Source organism: Mustela putorius, unplaced genomic scaffold (genome assembly GCF_011764305.1).
Source record: "Mustela putorius furo isolate JIRA1106 unplaced genomic scaffold, ASM1176430v1.1 tig00000905_pilon_pilon_pilon, whole genome shotgun sequence".
Classification (NCBI taxonomy): domain Eukaryota; kingdom Metazoa; phylum Chordata; class Mammalia; order Carnivora; family Mustelidae; genus Mustela; species Mustela putorius.
Window position 1 is genome coordinate 4,723,856 of NW_025421511.1, and position 17,882 is coordinate 4,741,737.

Genomic DNA, 17,882 nt, shown 5'->3' on the forward strand with positions numbered 1-17,882 from the left:
TTTTCACAAAATGCCAATTTCTTCCCAGTGTGGGTTCATGTTGGTGAAAATGCTGGCCAGCATTGCATCCACGGGTCCTATACACAATGGACTGGATGTCTGTGTCCCCAGAATTTACATTTTGAGACCTAACCTTCAACATGTCAGGAGGTGGCGAGGTCATGAAGTGGGGCCCTCCTGAGAGGATCATTCCTGAATCGGAAGAGGCAGGTGGACTGGCCAGCGCTCTTTCCACCGTGTGAAGACCCTGAGAGAAAGCAGCCTTCCCTCAACCAGCAAGAGGCCCTCAGGAGAACCCAGCACTCCTGCACCTGATCCCAGACTTCCAGCCCCTAAATCTGTGTTATTTGAGTGGCCAGTGAACAGTGACTTCTAGAGTGCTGAGCTCAGCCCCTACCAATGTTCACTCCCCCCCACACACACGTCAGCTCTCCGCTGCGACTCGCCCCTCCGACGGGTGTCTAGGTCGTGGCTTACTCTACGTCAGGGTTCCAATTCGTCCTTCTAAACCAAAGGGACACGTTATAGATCAGAGGAGTATTTTGTTAATCCATTGCGATAGTGTCCCAATTAACCTAAATCATATCTATCTTACTTAATTTGCTATTTTCTTACTGTTGGATAAAAATGATTTATTTTCCTGTTTTTTCTTAACTTTCTAAATTCAGAGGCTCAAAAATGATAGTTTCTTTCTGCTGGTATTTTTACAACCATATGTGATTGTAAACAGTGTGTAAGCAGAGAATGAGCCCATATATTCAAGAGGCAGATAAATTCGCCTGATGCTTCCCCAAAAGCTATCGATTTCCACTAATGTCTCCTTTATTCATTTTTCATTGTTCAGCAGGATAAAGTGATAAACACATACATCTTTTTTAACCAGTGAGGGCTGTGCCCCCCCACACAGTGTACTTGAATCTCAAATGGAAGGAGCACCGGGCACCTGTTTTCTAACCAGATTCCATGCTTCATGATTCTGTCCAAAACACGTGAACATATAGCAAAAGACCTCTCCTGCTGCGTTGCAGTCCAAACTACCTAACGCAACGGCAATCACAGTTACAGATTGAAATTATAGGAAAATATTGGTTTGGATGTAGAAAAGAAGAGAACTAAAAAATAGAAGTCAAAAGTTTCTTAAAACCAGGGAAGGTGGGGGCACCCCCTCCCTCCTTGGGAACAATCTTGCGTCTGACGTGACCTTCAGGGGACCGTGGGGTCCTCGTAACTTACCTGTGAATTACGGGGGTGGGAGATGCCCGGGACCCCCTCTTACTGTGAGGTTTAAATGTGACTCATGTAGAGTTTGTAGCTTGGACTCTGCACACAATAGAGCGCTTCACAGGCAGGAAACAACTCATGCCTAATCATTTGCTTAATTACGGGTTTTCCCAACAGGATGTCATGTGGGAGGGGGATGGTCCTCACCCCCCTGGGCCATGGAAGCTGAGTCTACAATGTCAGGCCACGCTGAACGGCAGAAGAGCTCAGAACACAGTTTTTGAATCTGTTGTTTCTAAACACTTGAGAAAAATTATAGTTATTTGAAAGGCCCATTTAGAATCTCACTGAAAACAGATTAAAGCTTCAATGTACACACCCACATGCACACAGGCACACACACACACACACACACACACACACAACTGGTTAGTTTTTAAACCACTCAGCTAATTGTAGGTGAAATTCTCAGAAGAAAATCCGTTGTCTCCTTCATTGCAAACTTGGCGCTGAAAAGACTTGAAATCAAGGAAAGCAGTGAGTTGGGGAAAGACAGGAAGAGACGATGCAGCAACACCCAAGAGGTTGGATCTTCCGTGCGTCCTTCCGGGAGAATGCGCTGAGGTGTTGTGTTTGTACCCAGTTTTGACGCTTTTCCAATCCGCTCCGCAGTTTCGGGTCCGGGTGCAGACTGTGAGCGAACCAATGTTGTATTCAACCCAAGTGGCCTGCTTTCTTCACGCTGATCACAGCAAACCTTATCTCTCCCTTTTAAAAATATGTGAATGGTTGAAGAAAGTGAAAACGCTAGTGCCCTTCATGTCACATTACGGTGCTTTCTAAAGAGGACTAGTGTTGCCCTCTGCAGAGGGTCCCGTAAACCCAAACATCAAGCTTGTAGCCTTTAGGGTCTGGCGTTGCTGCTTTGTGATGTCAGCTGAAACGTGGTCCTAAGAGATATCCAGATCCTTAAACGTTTAACCCGTGGCCACTACCCTGTGGGGCCGCCAGGGCTTGGCTTGTGTGATCCAGCTAAGGTTCCTGAGACGGGCCGAACATCTCGCCTTCCCCAGTGGCTCCTACTATGGCACACATGTGCCCGGAAGAGGCAGCACTGAGCATTGACTGTAGAGAAGATGTCTGCCTGTCAAGACACACGAGATGCTCTGTGATGTTCCTTGAGAGGGGTCGGAGCGTCACACTGAGGGTGCCAGACAGCGACCACAGGAACAGCGAAAGGCAAGAACTCGGACCCCCTCCAGAGCCTTTCCTGAAAGGACAGCCTGGATGATGCTTACTCCAGCCACGAGCGATCAATGCGGGGCTTCTGGCCTGCAGAGCTAAGAGCATAAGATAGTCTCGTGCGCACCGAGTTCACGCCACAGGTGACAGCAGCCGTCGGAGGCGCACACGCGGGCAGGCTCTGTCAGTCTGCAGCCCGTCGCGTGCCCGCATGCTAGGAATCCACTCCTTTTCTCCTTCCAAGTAGTACTCCGTGTGGACGCACGCCATCCGTCTTTTCTGCGCGGGATGGCTGTTGGGTTATGGACGATTTCTGGTCCTCGGCAATATGATGCCGGGAGCCTCCAGGTTGGGGCTATTTTCCGTGGTAATATGTTTTCATTTCTCTCGGGTAAATTCCGAGGAGTGTGATTACTGGATTGCATGATAAATTATGTTTATAAGGAACAGCTAAAACATTTCCCAGAGTAGCTGTGTCGTTTTTCATGTCAATAAATCATGTGTCCGCGTACCAGCAACTGCCACGTTCAGGCAGTTTATCTCAATTTCTGTTTCTTCTTTTCCCAATTTTAACCATTTTTGTGTATGGGGTATCCAATTTGCATTTCGTATGACTTAGAAGTGTCTAGAATTCTGCCTCTATAGTTACAAAGTCTACGCAACTGGTAGATTTGGCTTCGTATAGAAGCTAGGAAGGGCGGCGGGTGGCAGCGTGTAGAAATCAGGAAGAACAAAATGCTGGGGATGCAAAGACAGAGCCGGGCACAAAGTAAGCGCTCAATTAACACACGTTCCTCTCTCTTGTTTTCAGAAAGTAAACCTGCGTTGCTGGCACATGATACAGCACAGCACCTCTACTCCTGTGACATTTACTTTAGTGCTTTTTATGAAATGAAAATTTTCACTGTCTTTGTACGTCAGGAAGAGTTGCATTAGGAACTTTATATGATTCCCTTCCACGTTAATATTAAAACTCACTGACTTTAAAAATCTAATGTTCTCCTTGATTAATTTCCAGTATCTTTAAGCAGGGGAAGGGTATAATTTTGATTTCCAAAACTATTATTAAAATCCTGAAATCACTCCGAGACGTGGCCGTGTTTGATACTCTGGAGAAAGTGATCTGGTATTTCTCCAACATGGCCTATGCGACGTGCACAATGATAAAACATGCGAAGCTAGGGTGCTTGGGCGGTACATGGCTGCATGCTTTCACCGCTCGTCTGACAAGGACACTGATATTTAAAGTAATGATGTCACGAAACTAGTACCCTGCCAGGCTCCTGAGTTGGGAAAATCTAAAGCCATGCAAGCACACTCCTGAGAGGACAACAGAGAAGCACGTTTAAAAGAAGTTTTATTCTTCCTAAATCTTCAGGGTAATTTCAAATCGTCTGTGGGTGGGGAAGCTGTGGCGGGTCAGGGTGAATGAGCGGAAAAGGAATTCACGAGGGTCACCCCGGGTGCGTGAAGAAAGCGGAGCCAAGGCCGTGCTGACGGCCGCCGAGGTCAGGGTCAGGTCATTCCTTCAGGGAAAAATGGCTAATATTAATAAATGTCAATAACAAAATCAACAGGTCACACCAGGCACGCGGTCTGCAGGAAGCCGTGTTTTAAGCACTTGACTCGAATGAAATCGCTGATCGGTGACACCCTTCCATGGAGGGGCGATTCGTAGGAGGCTCACGTTCAGACGGGGCCACCAGCTCAAGAATCTCCCAGCTCTTCGGCGGAGGAAGCAGGTTTCCAGCCCAGGTCTCCCGTCCTCTTCGCCCGGATTTCTGACCAATCTGCCATGGGCGCGACACAGCACAGATTTTTAGGGATCTGTTTTTAAAAACTCCCCACTACACAAAAGTAAAAAGGATTTCAAAACATGTACCAAAGGATCCTCTGTGGGTGCGGAGGGGAAGATGTCTACAAGGGGTAAGGAAGCCGGGGAAGGCGGCCCAGAGGAGGTGAAGGCCGTTTGCTTCCCCTGTGGGGGCCGTGAGGTGTGGCTCTTCCTGCCCTGGGTGGGGGCACCTTCTAAGCAGCAGCCTGGGTGGGGGTTACCCCATGGCGAGGCACACGGGTCAGACCCCCGCTTACCACCTCTTGATGTAACGTCTCTCAACTCTGGGGGAAGGACCCATATTCACTAACTCCTGCTCGTGTGGGCGATTGTAGGAACATCAAGGAAAAAAGGTAATAATGCTACGCTAGCTAGGGAATTCGAGAGATTTCCGAAAATGTACGAAGGAGGGAGTGCTATGCAAAGTGGACAGAAAGGAAATCACGAGTTTTATGGAAGTATTTCATAAAACAATATCCGGTGAGTCCCGTGTTCACCGATGGTGGTAACACCCGGGTTTCTTCTCACTGATAAGTACTTGGAAATGAAGGGGAATCCGAGAGTGAGACAAATTTTAAATTCATAAGGGTGCTGTTAGGTAGCACAGAATTGGAAGGATGGGGGAGAATTTTCAGGTCCACAAACAAACTTACAAGATAAAACTAAGGAGCGTCACACGACGGTTGCTCCGGAGAAGCAGCTCTGACCCGAGAAGCACGTGCTGCAAAGTCGTACCCCTGCAGGGGACTTCAGGGCCTTCCGCCAATGCCTGATACACGACAGAGACACGTCGGTGTCTTCTCCTCAGCACCCAGCCGCAAGAGCTCGGGCCGACACTCGGGGGACGCTTCCGTGTTCCAGACCTGCCCAGGACGCGGCCCGATCATTGCTGCTACATGTGAGCCCTGAAATGTTGAGAATAAATGTAAACCAGAGACATTATAGTGAGTGAGAATCACCCACATGGGGTTCACGAGAGAGGCTCTGGGTGAGGCTTCGCAGCTCTTGTGGGTTTCCGCTCGCCTGGACACGGACGACACAGGAGCCGGGCCATCTCCGACGTGCGCCGTGTTTCCGTTCCGGCAGAGGTGACGTGGTGCATAACCACGCGGGAAGTCGCACTAGTTAGGATGCCAACGACTGACAGCGTTCATAAACATGCCCCCATATAACACATAGTAAAAATCCCCGCCTGCGTTCGTAATACTACCCAGAAAATAATGAGGCCTTGAAAGGCGTTCTCCAGTTCACTACAAGGTACGCCATCATTTCCAGGGAAAGAAGCTGTTACGCAGCGTAGGTTGGGTGATTAACCAAAGCTCTTGAAGAGGGGATCACCCACTTGTCCAACAATGCTCCGGGGTAGAAGGCTCCCTGGAGGGCAGGGAGGGTGACCGCACTTAAGGAAGCACGGGCCAGGATTTCGTTTCTTGCCTCTGACTTGCTGAAGGTTTGTGCTGTGTCCCTTCCGAGCAACTGCACATGTCAGTGAGTAAGTGCGGGGAAGCAGACAGAACACGCATGTGATGGAGCACTCGGCGCAGCAAAGGGAACCCTCTGCTTGCTGTGCGGAGCTGGAGGACCGACCCTGGGAAAAGGATCAGCTAGAGAAGAGAGAGGAGCCTTCGTGCTGACAGACGCCAGACATTCTCACTGACGCCCACGGCAGCCGCGGCTCTCCACATGGACCATCCTCCCGTGTCCCCCAGCGGTGACGTTCTGACGCAAGGTCCCGCTGCTCCCAGGGGTTCCAGGAACTGGCCCAGTCTGGGGCTGCAGACATATTTAGGGAACCGGCTCCTGGGCCGCGGACAGCAGTGTTGGCTTCTGTGACAACCGCATGGGGTAGTGGAGACAAGGCAGGGGCACGTCCCATCCAGACGTGACATTTTCAAGATCTTGAGTGTGCTTGTGCACCAACAAATGTCTTGTTTCCTACATCTGGCCTACGGGCCTCACAGTATCTTACTAGGAACATGGGGTGAAAACCATTTTTAATGAGCCCCAGATGAGCTACACGTCCGTATCACAAGTCATTTATCTCCTAAAAAAATAATCATCCTTAATAAGACTTGGTCGAAAATGTCCTGTTTTCTGAATCCCAGCATGAGCGAGACCATCGGCGTGCTGACTCACAGACTCAGGAATTGTCAAGAATACGTAGCTCGTGTCCTGAAATCGGATATCTTCGTGGTGTTTCCCGGAGACAGAAACTGGAATTCTGCTTGGTCAGGAGAGGTCAGCTTGTCTGGACCAGTTAATGGAGGCGGAAGAGTGAGTCTCCTTCCGAGCCCTGGGAGATGTGCTCAGGGGCGGCTGGAGGTGATTCAGAGGAAGAGGGTTTCCGAGAGCCGCTTTGCAGGAACGTGCGTGTTTGGGAAGTACGTTGTGGAGCACAGGTTTCAAGTTGACTAGACCAGGGAGAAGACAGGATACGAGCAAGGAGGTCCGCGGTCCGGGTCCACACCGGCGTCCGTGGGAGCAACCGCAAGGAAGACTTGAATCAGGGCGTGTGTGACCCCTGACGGGGGGCTCAGGCACTGACGGGAACGTTCTCCACCGGGGAGTCCTCACAGCGACGTCGCTCAGAAGACGATGGTTTCCCCTGGGAACTGGCACATTTCAACTCCCTTGGTTTAGTTCCCCTTGATCAATGAGTAGCCTCTTCCTGACTCCGCCGTAACCCGTCAGCGCCTCTGAGGAGATCGTGGGTCCCTTGAACAGCCTGTGCTGCACAGTGCTGGTTTGTGCAGACATAAGATCTCAACACAGTCCCGTGCGGCTTTCCGGGAGCAGTGATTTTTATGTGTGTTTGCAGGTGAGAGTCAGTGTGCAACTCCATCTTTCACTTACTCTCCCCAGCACTCTAGGAGGAGGATATTACACCACCTTGTTGTAAAAACTGGAAAACTGAGGTTAAAAATACTTATGGACGGTGCCAACCACGTCTGCATGACAGGTGCTATGGTCGGTTTCTAACATCCCAAATATTGTGACCTGGGCAGGTGGAGGGTACGGAATAACGTCCGCACTTTTAGGCAAATCTAAGTAGCGACCTGCAGAATCAAGTTAATGCCGCAGTCAGGGACTCCCCAACAAGGGTGTCCGTCAGAGCTCGGATTTCCTTAGGGATGGAATTGGGCTACTCTCAAGAGGGCTCTTAAACAATGAAGGGACACTTTCACTTAGAAGCTACATGCTTCTTTCTTACTTGAGTTTCTGTGATGAGAGGACATTCACGTTTTAACTGTGTACATAAACACAAACCTGGTAAACCTTCCTGATGTATATGAAAGAGTCTGTGCTCCGTTAAAATGGGGAAAATTGACTGATCAAAATGTGTTTCTGAATGTCTTCAGTTTGGGGGAGAAAAATGTGCTGGAGGGAAAGGACAAGAAGTTAAATGTAATCTCCTACCATGTAGTAGTGACAGCCAAGGACACAATTACAATGCCCTACGGTGGTCCGGCCTTTCCAGGACAAGTGTGCTTGTGTACCGGAATTAATAAATGTGTGTCTGTTAAGTTATATCCACATACAGCTTCAGAGCGATCCCATATGAACCTCTCAAGAACACATTCACTGTGGTCTTACCTAGAATGTCTTAGTAACTTTCTAATGGTGAGCAGCTAATGCACAAGACAATATTTAAAAAAAATAAAAATGGAAAATGCCCACATCAATATGAAGTAGGATATTCTCTCTTCCTGGGCGATTTTGGTGGGAAATCCTGGATATAATGGCCATTACCAAAGAGAAGGATAAACAAGTAATTTACCTAAGCTGAGTGGAAGAAAAGATATATCATATTCTTCATCACCTGGAGTTGGTGATATTGTTTTAAGCTGATGTTCCATGGTTCTCATTTAATTCATTTAGGGTTGGCTATTTTGTGTGTGTGTGTGTGTGCATATATAATATATACAGATAAATTGTATATACACATTATATATATATATATATATAATATACATACATATTTACTTTGTAGTCAAGAAGTTTAAAGAAACCTTAAGATATAAAAACAACCAAAAGTAAAAAGGATTTGGGAGCCCATGTTTCACTAAATCACTGGTGAGAGCTGAAGACCAGCCCTCAGCCACCCACTCCTCAGTGGTTTGTGTGAAGAACACACGTGGACAGTCATAGGACTCCCCTGCCAGTGTTCCCCGAGCATAACTACGGTCTTCTCACTTCTGCGCAGAAATGCAGCTGTCCACCATGGCACCCCATCCAAACAGGACTTGCCTGTGATTTTTTTACTTCCCGGTGGTTCCAAAAATTGACAGTTATTTTCTTTTTGCAAGACATGTTGTAAATATATGCACATAAAATCTCGCTTACATTGACATTTAACAAATAATACATTCTACAGGGAGAGTTTTTGTATAGATTTATGTAGAAACAAACATAGATCTTTCCTGTCTGTGAAATAGAGATGCTGGGTCTCTCAACTATTAGCAATGGTAGATACGACTGTGAGCTTTTGCAATTAAACCTGTCTCCTATGTCAGATAAATTCTAGAAACCTAGGTTAGCGAGCTTAAAATGAGATGTACTAGGTGAGTGCATTCCAGGAGAGAATCATGCCATCAGGCACCAAGAGAAAAGCGTAAAACTAACCTAATGACAGTTTTAATGTGGTTAACTATGAACAGGGATCGACACTGATGCGTGTACATAGATGTGAGTGTGAAGACTAGGGATGCATTTCCATTCTTGGTACTCTTCATTAAATGGGATAGAGATTGTTGTAGAGTCAATCAGAATGACTTCTCTTTTCCGTTTCTCTCTATCAAGAATAATTCTGGGAAACTATTTAGAAAGAGCTTTTCATGTTTCCACACTCTGTTCCATCTTTCACATTCTAGTCATTATCATTCAAACAATGTCCATATAAAGGTTCCTTATTTTTTTTCTGTCAATTATTTGTATTTTTTTATTTTAATTTTTGTGGTTTTTAAAATTATTTTTTATAAACATATAATGCATTATTAGCCCCAGGGGTACAGGTCTGTGAATCGCCAGGTTTACACACTTCACAGCACTCACCATAGCACATGCCCTCCCCAATGTCCATAACCCCACCCTCTCCCGACTCCCCTCCCCCCAGCAACCCTCAGTTTGTTTTGTGAGATTAAGAGTCACTTATGGTTTGTCTCCCTCCCGATCCCATCTTGTTTCATTGATTCTTTTCCCACCCCTCAAACCCCCATGTTGCATCTCCACTTCCTCATATCAGGGAGATCATATGATAGTTGTCTTTCTCTGCTTGACTTATTTCGCTAAGCATGATACGCTCTAGTTCCATCCACGTTGTCGCAAATGGCAAGATTTCATTTCTTTTGATGGCTGCATAGTATTCCATTGTGTATATATACCACATCTTCTTGATCCATTCATCTGTTGATGGACATCTAGGTTCTTTCCATAGTTTGGCTGTTGTGGACATTGCTGCTATGAACATTTGGGTGCATGTGCACCTTCAGATCACTGTGTTTGTATCTTTAGGGTAAATATCCATAAATGTTCCTTATATCTTAATTATAGTACTGTTGTTACTACCCTTAAAATAGGTTTTCTAGCATATAGATAACTCCTTTCCTGAATGCACAATTATATTTTTTCCATTCAATGTTTCCACTGAAAACAAAAAGGTAAAGTGCCAGATTGTCATTGAATATGATCACAACATTCAAAATTATCAGCAAAAACACCACATATGACACTCCATTTAGTTTTTGAGCCGGAGCTTACTGTCCAGCAGAACATGAGACTCTGGACCTCACTGTCGAAATACCAAGTCCTGTAGTCGAGCTAGAAATACATGAAGTACTTCCAGATTCTGTTGTTCTCAAGCGTGTCTCCTCCTCATGCACGGTTTTCAGTGAGCAAATTCCCTCTGCTGAGCTCAAACATCTCCTGAACCACACAACACTGCCATGTAAAGGTTTACCCTTCGGGCTACTTTGGTCTGTTTTCGCTTTGCAACAGTCATGTGATAGACGTACGAGTGAACTGGCCAGACGTCACGCATGCAATAATTTCAGCCAGCCAATCTGGTGGATAGACATGTGCACTGCTCACCTCCACCATACAGCAAAGCTGCTGTAGAGCGGGCCTGCAGACCGCCCAGACTTTGTCAGCTAAGGGAAAACTCACTGCTAGCAAAATCAAAGGTAATAATTAACACAAATGTGTCAATTTATTTATACCCCAGTCACGTGGAGGCCAAAATCGGTCTTCTGGTCAAACGAGAGGCTCTCCTCTAACAGTGATGCAGAGACCGGACTCCTTAATGTTTTGAGGTTGTGTTATTTTCAACGCAGGGTATGCTTCACACATCATCCACTCCCTTCTGTTGGCTGCACCTATGTGACAGGAAGTGGGAGATATAATCTCACTTGTTCGCTGAAGGAAGAAGAAATGTGGGTTTAATTAAAATCCAGCTAGGTTCTGTGCAAGGACAGGCTCTACAGTAAAGTGCGTGTGCGTGTTCAGATGCTAAAAACTAATTAACTTGGTTCCCAAGAGACAAAAGTCACTACACACTTGAGGACATTGAGTCTCACATGTTCAGGAACCAGGGGTCATATAAAAAAATCTGATTGCAGTTCTGGATCCTTGTCCCAGAGAAGTGTGTGAATATGTAAGCAATGACTATGTACCTGTAATACATACATATCTTACATTTTTAGATGTGCAATTTCCACGATTTCGTAGTGCCCTGATGTTCTTTTCATTTTCTACAGGTCAAGAGATTTTTGTTGGAGTTATCATCTTTGCCCTCCTAAATCCTGATCATCTGAATCAGAAGGACATAGGCCCAGGCCTTTCTCAGATCAATGACAGAGCTTAAAAAACACTGAAGGAACCCTTAGAATTTCAGTGAAGGAAACTCAAGGATTTGGCACAAGAAAAGCCTTTCTCATCCCAAGTTACAAAGGGAAAAAAATCTATTATGGCCATAAAACTATATTTTATTTTATTTCCTTTGACATGAAGTAGCTCTTCTAATAAAGTTTCTATCTTTAAAATCATTACTGATCCTATAGCTCACCAGGTAACCCACAAATAATCCAAATAAAATGGTCAGAAGACCTGACTACTTCTCCGTAGAAGACCTACAGATGGCCGACAGACACATAGAAATACGCTCAAAAATATCACCATCAGGGGAATGCAAATCAAAAGCATAATGAGATACCACCTCCCACCTGTCAGAATGACTAAAATCAACAACACAAGAAACAACAGGTGTTGATGGGAATGTGGAGAAGAAGGAACCGTCTTACACTGTTGCAGGAATGTGAACTGGGGCAGCCACTTTGGAGAACAGCGTGGGAGTTTCTCAGAATAAAAATAGAGCTGTGCTCTGATCCAGTAATTCCACTTCTGACTATTTACCCAAAGAAAATAAGACCACTAATTTGAAAAGATGCATGCATGCTTATGTTCATGGGAGAGTGATTTACAACAGCCAAATTATGGAAGCAGGCCAAGCTTCTATCAATATATAGAAGTTGGAATATTATTCAGCCATCAAAAAGCAGATCTTGCCATTTGCAACAACATGGATGGACCTATGGGGTATGATGCTAAGTGAAATACCTCAGGCAGAGCAACACAAATGCCATCTGATTTCACTTATATGTGGAATTAAAAAAATAAATAAAGAAAAAAAAAAAGAGAGATGAACAAAACAAAACCCAGACCCTTAACTACGGAGAACAAGATGGTAATTGCCAGAAGGGAGGTGGCTGGGAGAACCAGTGAAATAGAGAAAAGGGATTTAAAAATACTAATTTTTGCAAACCTTTCATTGAATTTCCTTCTATCTTTGTTCTATTACCTTGAGCATTAAATCAAGTAAATTGTCATGTGGAAACATGTATCTGCAGACTACAGAAACAGCGATGTGGACACAGCCTGATTAGTTAAGTTAAGGACCAAGTGAACTCGAGTTGTCATCTAGACACATCTGAGTCATTACTCAAAGCCAAGTCACCCCAGGCAAATCTGAATCATTACTCAAAGTCAAGTCACATCAGTCTCTATGTTTTGTAGCTCAGGGTCTACCAGGAGGTCGAGTTCTCTTTTGGAATGAGGTGCCAGCCTTCCGCTCCCCTACCACGAGATGCTCTTGCTGAAGCAGCTGAAACCCCCATTGGTAGAAGTCCTTTCTGAATGTCTGACCACCGGGCTAGGACCATGCCCGTCCATCCCTTGGCCTCATGCTCTCTTCATCTTTGACTCTTTCTTAGTGTTCAGAGACTCGATCCAAGTGAGCGGACCGCAGATTTGCTTTTAAAGGAAAATCGGTCCTCGGTAAGCAACCTGTCTATACCCTCATGTGCATCCCATTCCAAAAACACCTTTCCATTTTAGACATTTCTCAGAAGCAGAAACAAGCCAGATACTGCTTATCTCCTACTCCCATACATTTAACCATGTGCCGTGATAGTAAAAATAAAATCTAAATCCTTATCTTGGGCTTTCAAGTTCCTACGCGACATTTGCTTCACTTCTTAAACGGCCTACCTCAATCACTGTTGGTTCTGACTCATTTTCTCTCCGTTTGAGCGTGTTTCTCAGTGTCCTCTTATTTGGGGTATAATGTACACAAATGCAGTGAAATGATGTTGATTGTATGGGTCGCTGAGTTTTGACAGGTGTGCATAGCCCTGGAATCCTGGCCACGTCAACGTGGGGTTTTGTTCCTGAGTCGACATCCTTACCCTCTTGCACCTGTTTCTGCCCTCGTGCCGAGAACTCACACCCCCCTGCACACTCATCATAGGCTAAAGGACCCTTACTGGAGTTTCATCGAAATGGGATCAGGTAAGTACACTAGTTTGTAGACTGCTGGGAACCACCCTCCTGAAGGACACAACCAGATGGGTTCCTGGTTCTCACATGTAACGTTGAACCCACCTGAAGCCTTCTGACTCCTGTCATAGGCCATCACTGGGTCGAAGTGTCAAGAAGAATCGGTAGCAGACCACCAGGGTCCAGGTTTCCTTTGCATCGTGTTCCATCCTAAGTCACAGGAGCGTGCTTCCTTCAGTCGAGGCTGACACGCAAATACAGTCCTGCTCTGTGCCCCATTTCTGGTACCGTGGCTCCTATAGTGAGTAGGCTTTCTTCCTGATGAAGAACTGCAATTGCCCACGTGGACTGTGCTGAGCCCTGACCGTGACCATCAGCCTGAAGGCCAGGAGAAGAGGTGGGAGAGAGAAAGGCCGGCGGGATCCTTCCAGGCATCTGCCGGGATGACGTCTCCAAGGTGCAGGGCTGGAAGGCAGGGAGCTGGGGAGAGAGTCTGGGAGCTCGGGGAGCCCTGGCCCATGGCACCGGTGTCACCTGCCAGGTCGCAGCCTTCATGCGACCTCGCATGTCACAATCTGCAAGGGTGTTTACCCCCCCTTGCTCGAAACAAGGACTCCCTTACGAGCAAGTCCTGAGTCCGACTTTCTCTTGCAGAGCTTGAGCCTCTGTTTAACTCTGCTTGGGGCCGGAGGGGGCAGTCTGGCTTTCAGAGCGTCCCCCGAGATGGTGGCGGACTGGCCTTTCCACAGGCTTTCACGGCGGTTGGCAGAAGCCGCTCAACTTGACCATCCTATGCGTTCCATCACCCGACTGGGAAGGCAGAGGTCACAACGTAAGCTCCCCCTCGTCCTCCTCCTGTGACCGTAAGCTCCCCCTCGTCCTCCTCCTGTGACGGGGACAGTCCGTTCTCAGTAGCTAAACCTGTGAGGGAGAACTCTCCGCTTACCACCAGCCGAGGGGCTGTGGACTCTCTGAGCAGGGACCAACCCAGTCCAGAACTGCATCACGGGGTCTGCTTGTCCCAAACTTCTCTGCATACCTGAAGTCTTCACCTGAGTTTTGCACATATACCTGTGTGCACACAAACAAACCCAACACACACAGACCCTGAAACAAGGACTTTTGTACAAAGAGTTTATCTGGAAGGAAATCCAAGAGTGGGTGTGGCTTTGGGGGGGCGGGGGTTGACAGCCACCCTAAAATTCTGGAGGGACAACTACCTAGCTTCCTCTGTACACCTGAGTATGCGTGGATACGTACAGCTGTGAAAGCATTTTATAAATAACTGGCGCTCATAGACACTTGCCATTTTTCTCTCTCAAGTTTGCATTTTCTTTTGAATTTCTCATTTATCTTCATTTCCTGGCTGAGGTAGTGATTTTTTCTTCCCTTCCCCCAAACCTTATGCAAAGAGTCAAAGAGTCACCGAGTCCTGTCAAACTTCCTTTCAAGTATTTTTGAAATACAACCCTCTTTGATTCCAATGTCAGCCTCTTAGTCCTGACCCTTATCACCTCATGAGCAGATTATTCCAAAAGCTGCTAAGTGATGGGAAGCCAGCCGGTTTGTAACTGCTGCCTGTGCATTACGATTTCTCTTGGATATATATTTAATTTATCCAGAAGTCAGAAATAGAGTTGGTCTAACATAAAAATATTTTCATGATGTTGACCTCTCGCTAAACGAGTTTGAGGACTTCTCATTTTCTGAACTCTGTGCTCAGCATTTTCCACGATCCAGGTTCAAACCTGCTCTCCAGACAGGTCTCCTTCCCCACCACGGCTGGTTTTCTTGCCAGCAGAGCTGCGCTCCTTGTTTGCAAAGTCGCCATGGCAGCGCCCGTGATCAAGCAAAGGTGTGCTCCTCGCACCCGGAATGTTCTCCTGACTTTCTCGCTACCCAACACCCACGTATGATTACCATTTCTTTGGAGGCTTTTCTGACATCAGCAGGCACGCTCCTTTCTGCAACAAATGAACTCAGAGTCTTAAATATCTGTGTTCCTCCTCCTGTTCTGTGTGCGCCGCTACAATGATCTCTCTGTCTACCACCACGTCTCCTCCATTAGGCTCATACCTCTCGCTCAGCAGGGCTTGGAGCTTATTCCAAGATCCTGCAAAACGGTGTGTCCTGGAAGCCAGGACGATCCTTCAAACACAAGCTTATTCTACTTATTTCATGTATTTCTTTATTCCCCACTCAACTTCAAAGCTGGAAAGTAACAAACTGTGTTTTATTCATACAAAGTTTAGGAGTCGTGCACTAAACTTCAAAGGTCAAATTCAGCATGAATCTGACTAGCTACTACACCTCATAAAAATAAATGAGGTAATAATAATGGGATCTGAAATGTTTGTGCAACCTAAAGATGAAAAATGGCCCGGCACAAACTAGTATTTTAGGCTCCTGAATATATTACAGTATATTGTTTGGTATTAAAGTTTTGAATAAAACTTGAATAAAAGCTTTTTTTATGATATTGTTGTCAGGGAAAGAATAACATATAACTTGGAGGCTAAATATTTCATAGAGTCTTTATCTATCTTTAATTTTTGGTTTGAGGAGTGTGATTTGCTCCATCGTCAGTCAAAATCACCAGAGTAGGAACCGTGGGTTTTTTTATTCTTTAGCCATCCTGTCTTGTCCCATTAGGTGCTCCATACTCGCTCAGTGAATGACAGAATGACCTACCAGAGCTGCACCCAGTTCAGGCATTCGAGAGGCCAACCATCTGCAAAACTAGGGATCTGAAAATGAATGCACTGGCCAAAAATGAGTAGAGATGTCTGCGTAAAAACACAAAGGCTTCAGGACTCTGTGTGGGACTTGGGTAACAGCATCCCCTGAGGGATGTGCGGGCAGTCTCGGTACCCGGATATGCCTTCGGTTGGGAGGGTGACAGTAAGGATCACCGCATCGGGAGGCTAACAAAGTGCAGACACAGGGGCCACACAGTCTCCAAAGACAGGGACCCTAAACAATCACACAGAGCCAGAGCTTTGAGCCTAGGATGGACCCTGTGTTTCTATGCACGTAAGTAATTAGAACTAAAGAGAGAAAAGTTTCTCGCTACACCTAGCGGGCACCCATGACCAACTCTCCAGAGTTCAGAACCTTTTGAGGGCAAGAGGTCTTGAAGGAGGTTATCTCAGAAGTAATCAGAGGAATGCTGACAAGCCCAGTGACCTTACAGGGCAAGAACTTGGGTTGAGAAAGTTTGTCGTTCAAAGCTTCACCAGACGAAAGGACAGGGAGCGATTGCTTTCAGTATTGTGAACTGAGGAATAGTGCAGGGAAGAGTATAGGACAGGGGCTGAGCTACAGTGCCCATTGGCATGACCGCGAGCAGCTGTGCTTGGGGACCAGCACAGACGGAGACAGAGAGCATGTAGCCCTCTAGATGTTTCTCTCGTGATTTCTCGGTCAAGGAACTCCATGCTCCAGGGCCGTCAGACCCCTTCTGACCTCTCCTGCTCCATAAACTGGTTTTGCTCGTCTCTGATCTTTACCAAAAGGACGTCATGGAGTCCAGTCCCGTGCACACTGCGGGATGTTCTGATCTGCACAAGCTCTCAGAACGATTTGTGAATCTGTAGGCTCATCTTTATTTATGGCACCCCATTGAACATGGATAAAATTTAATTATTCATACTCCTTTGGGTGGGAACTGTGTTTTGTTGTTTCCTCCTGTCTTGTGGTATTATGAACAAAGCTGCTCTGAGCCTTGCTTTATGTGTGTTTTGGGATGTCCATCATCACTCTCAGGAACACATAAGCGGGAGCCCAATGCCTGGGTGCTGGGCCAGGCCTTACATCCGGCTGACCCACCATCCAATTGGGCGAGCTCCACTTTCTCCAGGAGCATATGCAGGTTCTGGTCCTTCTAAGTTTTTCTTAATACCTGCCAAAATTTTCCAATATTCTGGCACTTTCTTCAATATTGACAATCTTTCTTTTGGTTTGTCGGTTTGTGTCCAGTTCAGCCCTCCCAGCGGGTCAGTCGACGTAACACGTTCCGGCTGCTGTTTGCACCTTCTTGAAGATTAACGCTGCTGGGCACCTTTCCAGGAGCTAATGGGACATTTGGACATTCTTTTCTTCTTTCACTGAAGTGATCCAGTGTTGTGACCATATTTTGTGTTAAAAAAATGTTGTCTTATTGCCCCGCTGGAACTCTTTAATTACGAAGAATATGAGACTCGGGTTGGAAATGTCTGTCTGGCCAATGACCTAGTTTCATCCTTCATGTGACATCAAGGACACTGAAAACAGAACGTGATCCTCAGCAGAAGTGAGAAAGGAGGGGTGAAAGTAGGTCGGGTACATCAGACAGGCTGTTCGGAAGCTGAGTGACCCCAGGCCTCATTCCTTTGGTTGGTCTTTTGCGTCCTCTGCTACCAGAAGCTCGTTTCTGTGTGATGTGCCGCATTCAGGAGAGGAACACTGGGGTGTCTGGGTGGCTCAGTGGGTTAAGCAGCTGCCTTTGGCTCAGGTCATGATCCCGAGGTCCTGGGATCGGGTCCAGCATCTGGCTTTCTGTTCAGCAGGGGGCCTGCTTGTCCCTCTCCCTCTGCTGCTCCCCCTGCTTGTGCTCACGCAACCTCTCTCAGTCAAATAAGTAAATAACATCTTAAAAAAAAAATAAAGGAAAGGGACAGAAACATAGATGAGTATAGGTCACAGGAAATGGCTGACATGGTGACCTGGTGGGCGCCTCGTGCCCTGTCCCTCCCCGGGGCTGGCGCTGGGCTGGAAG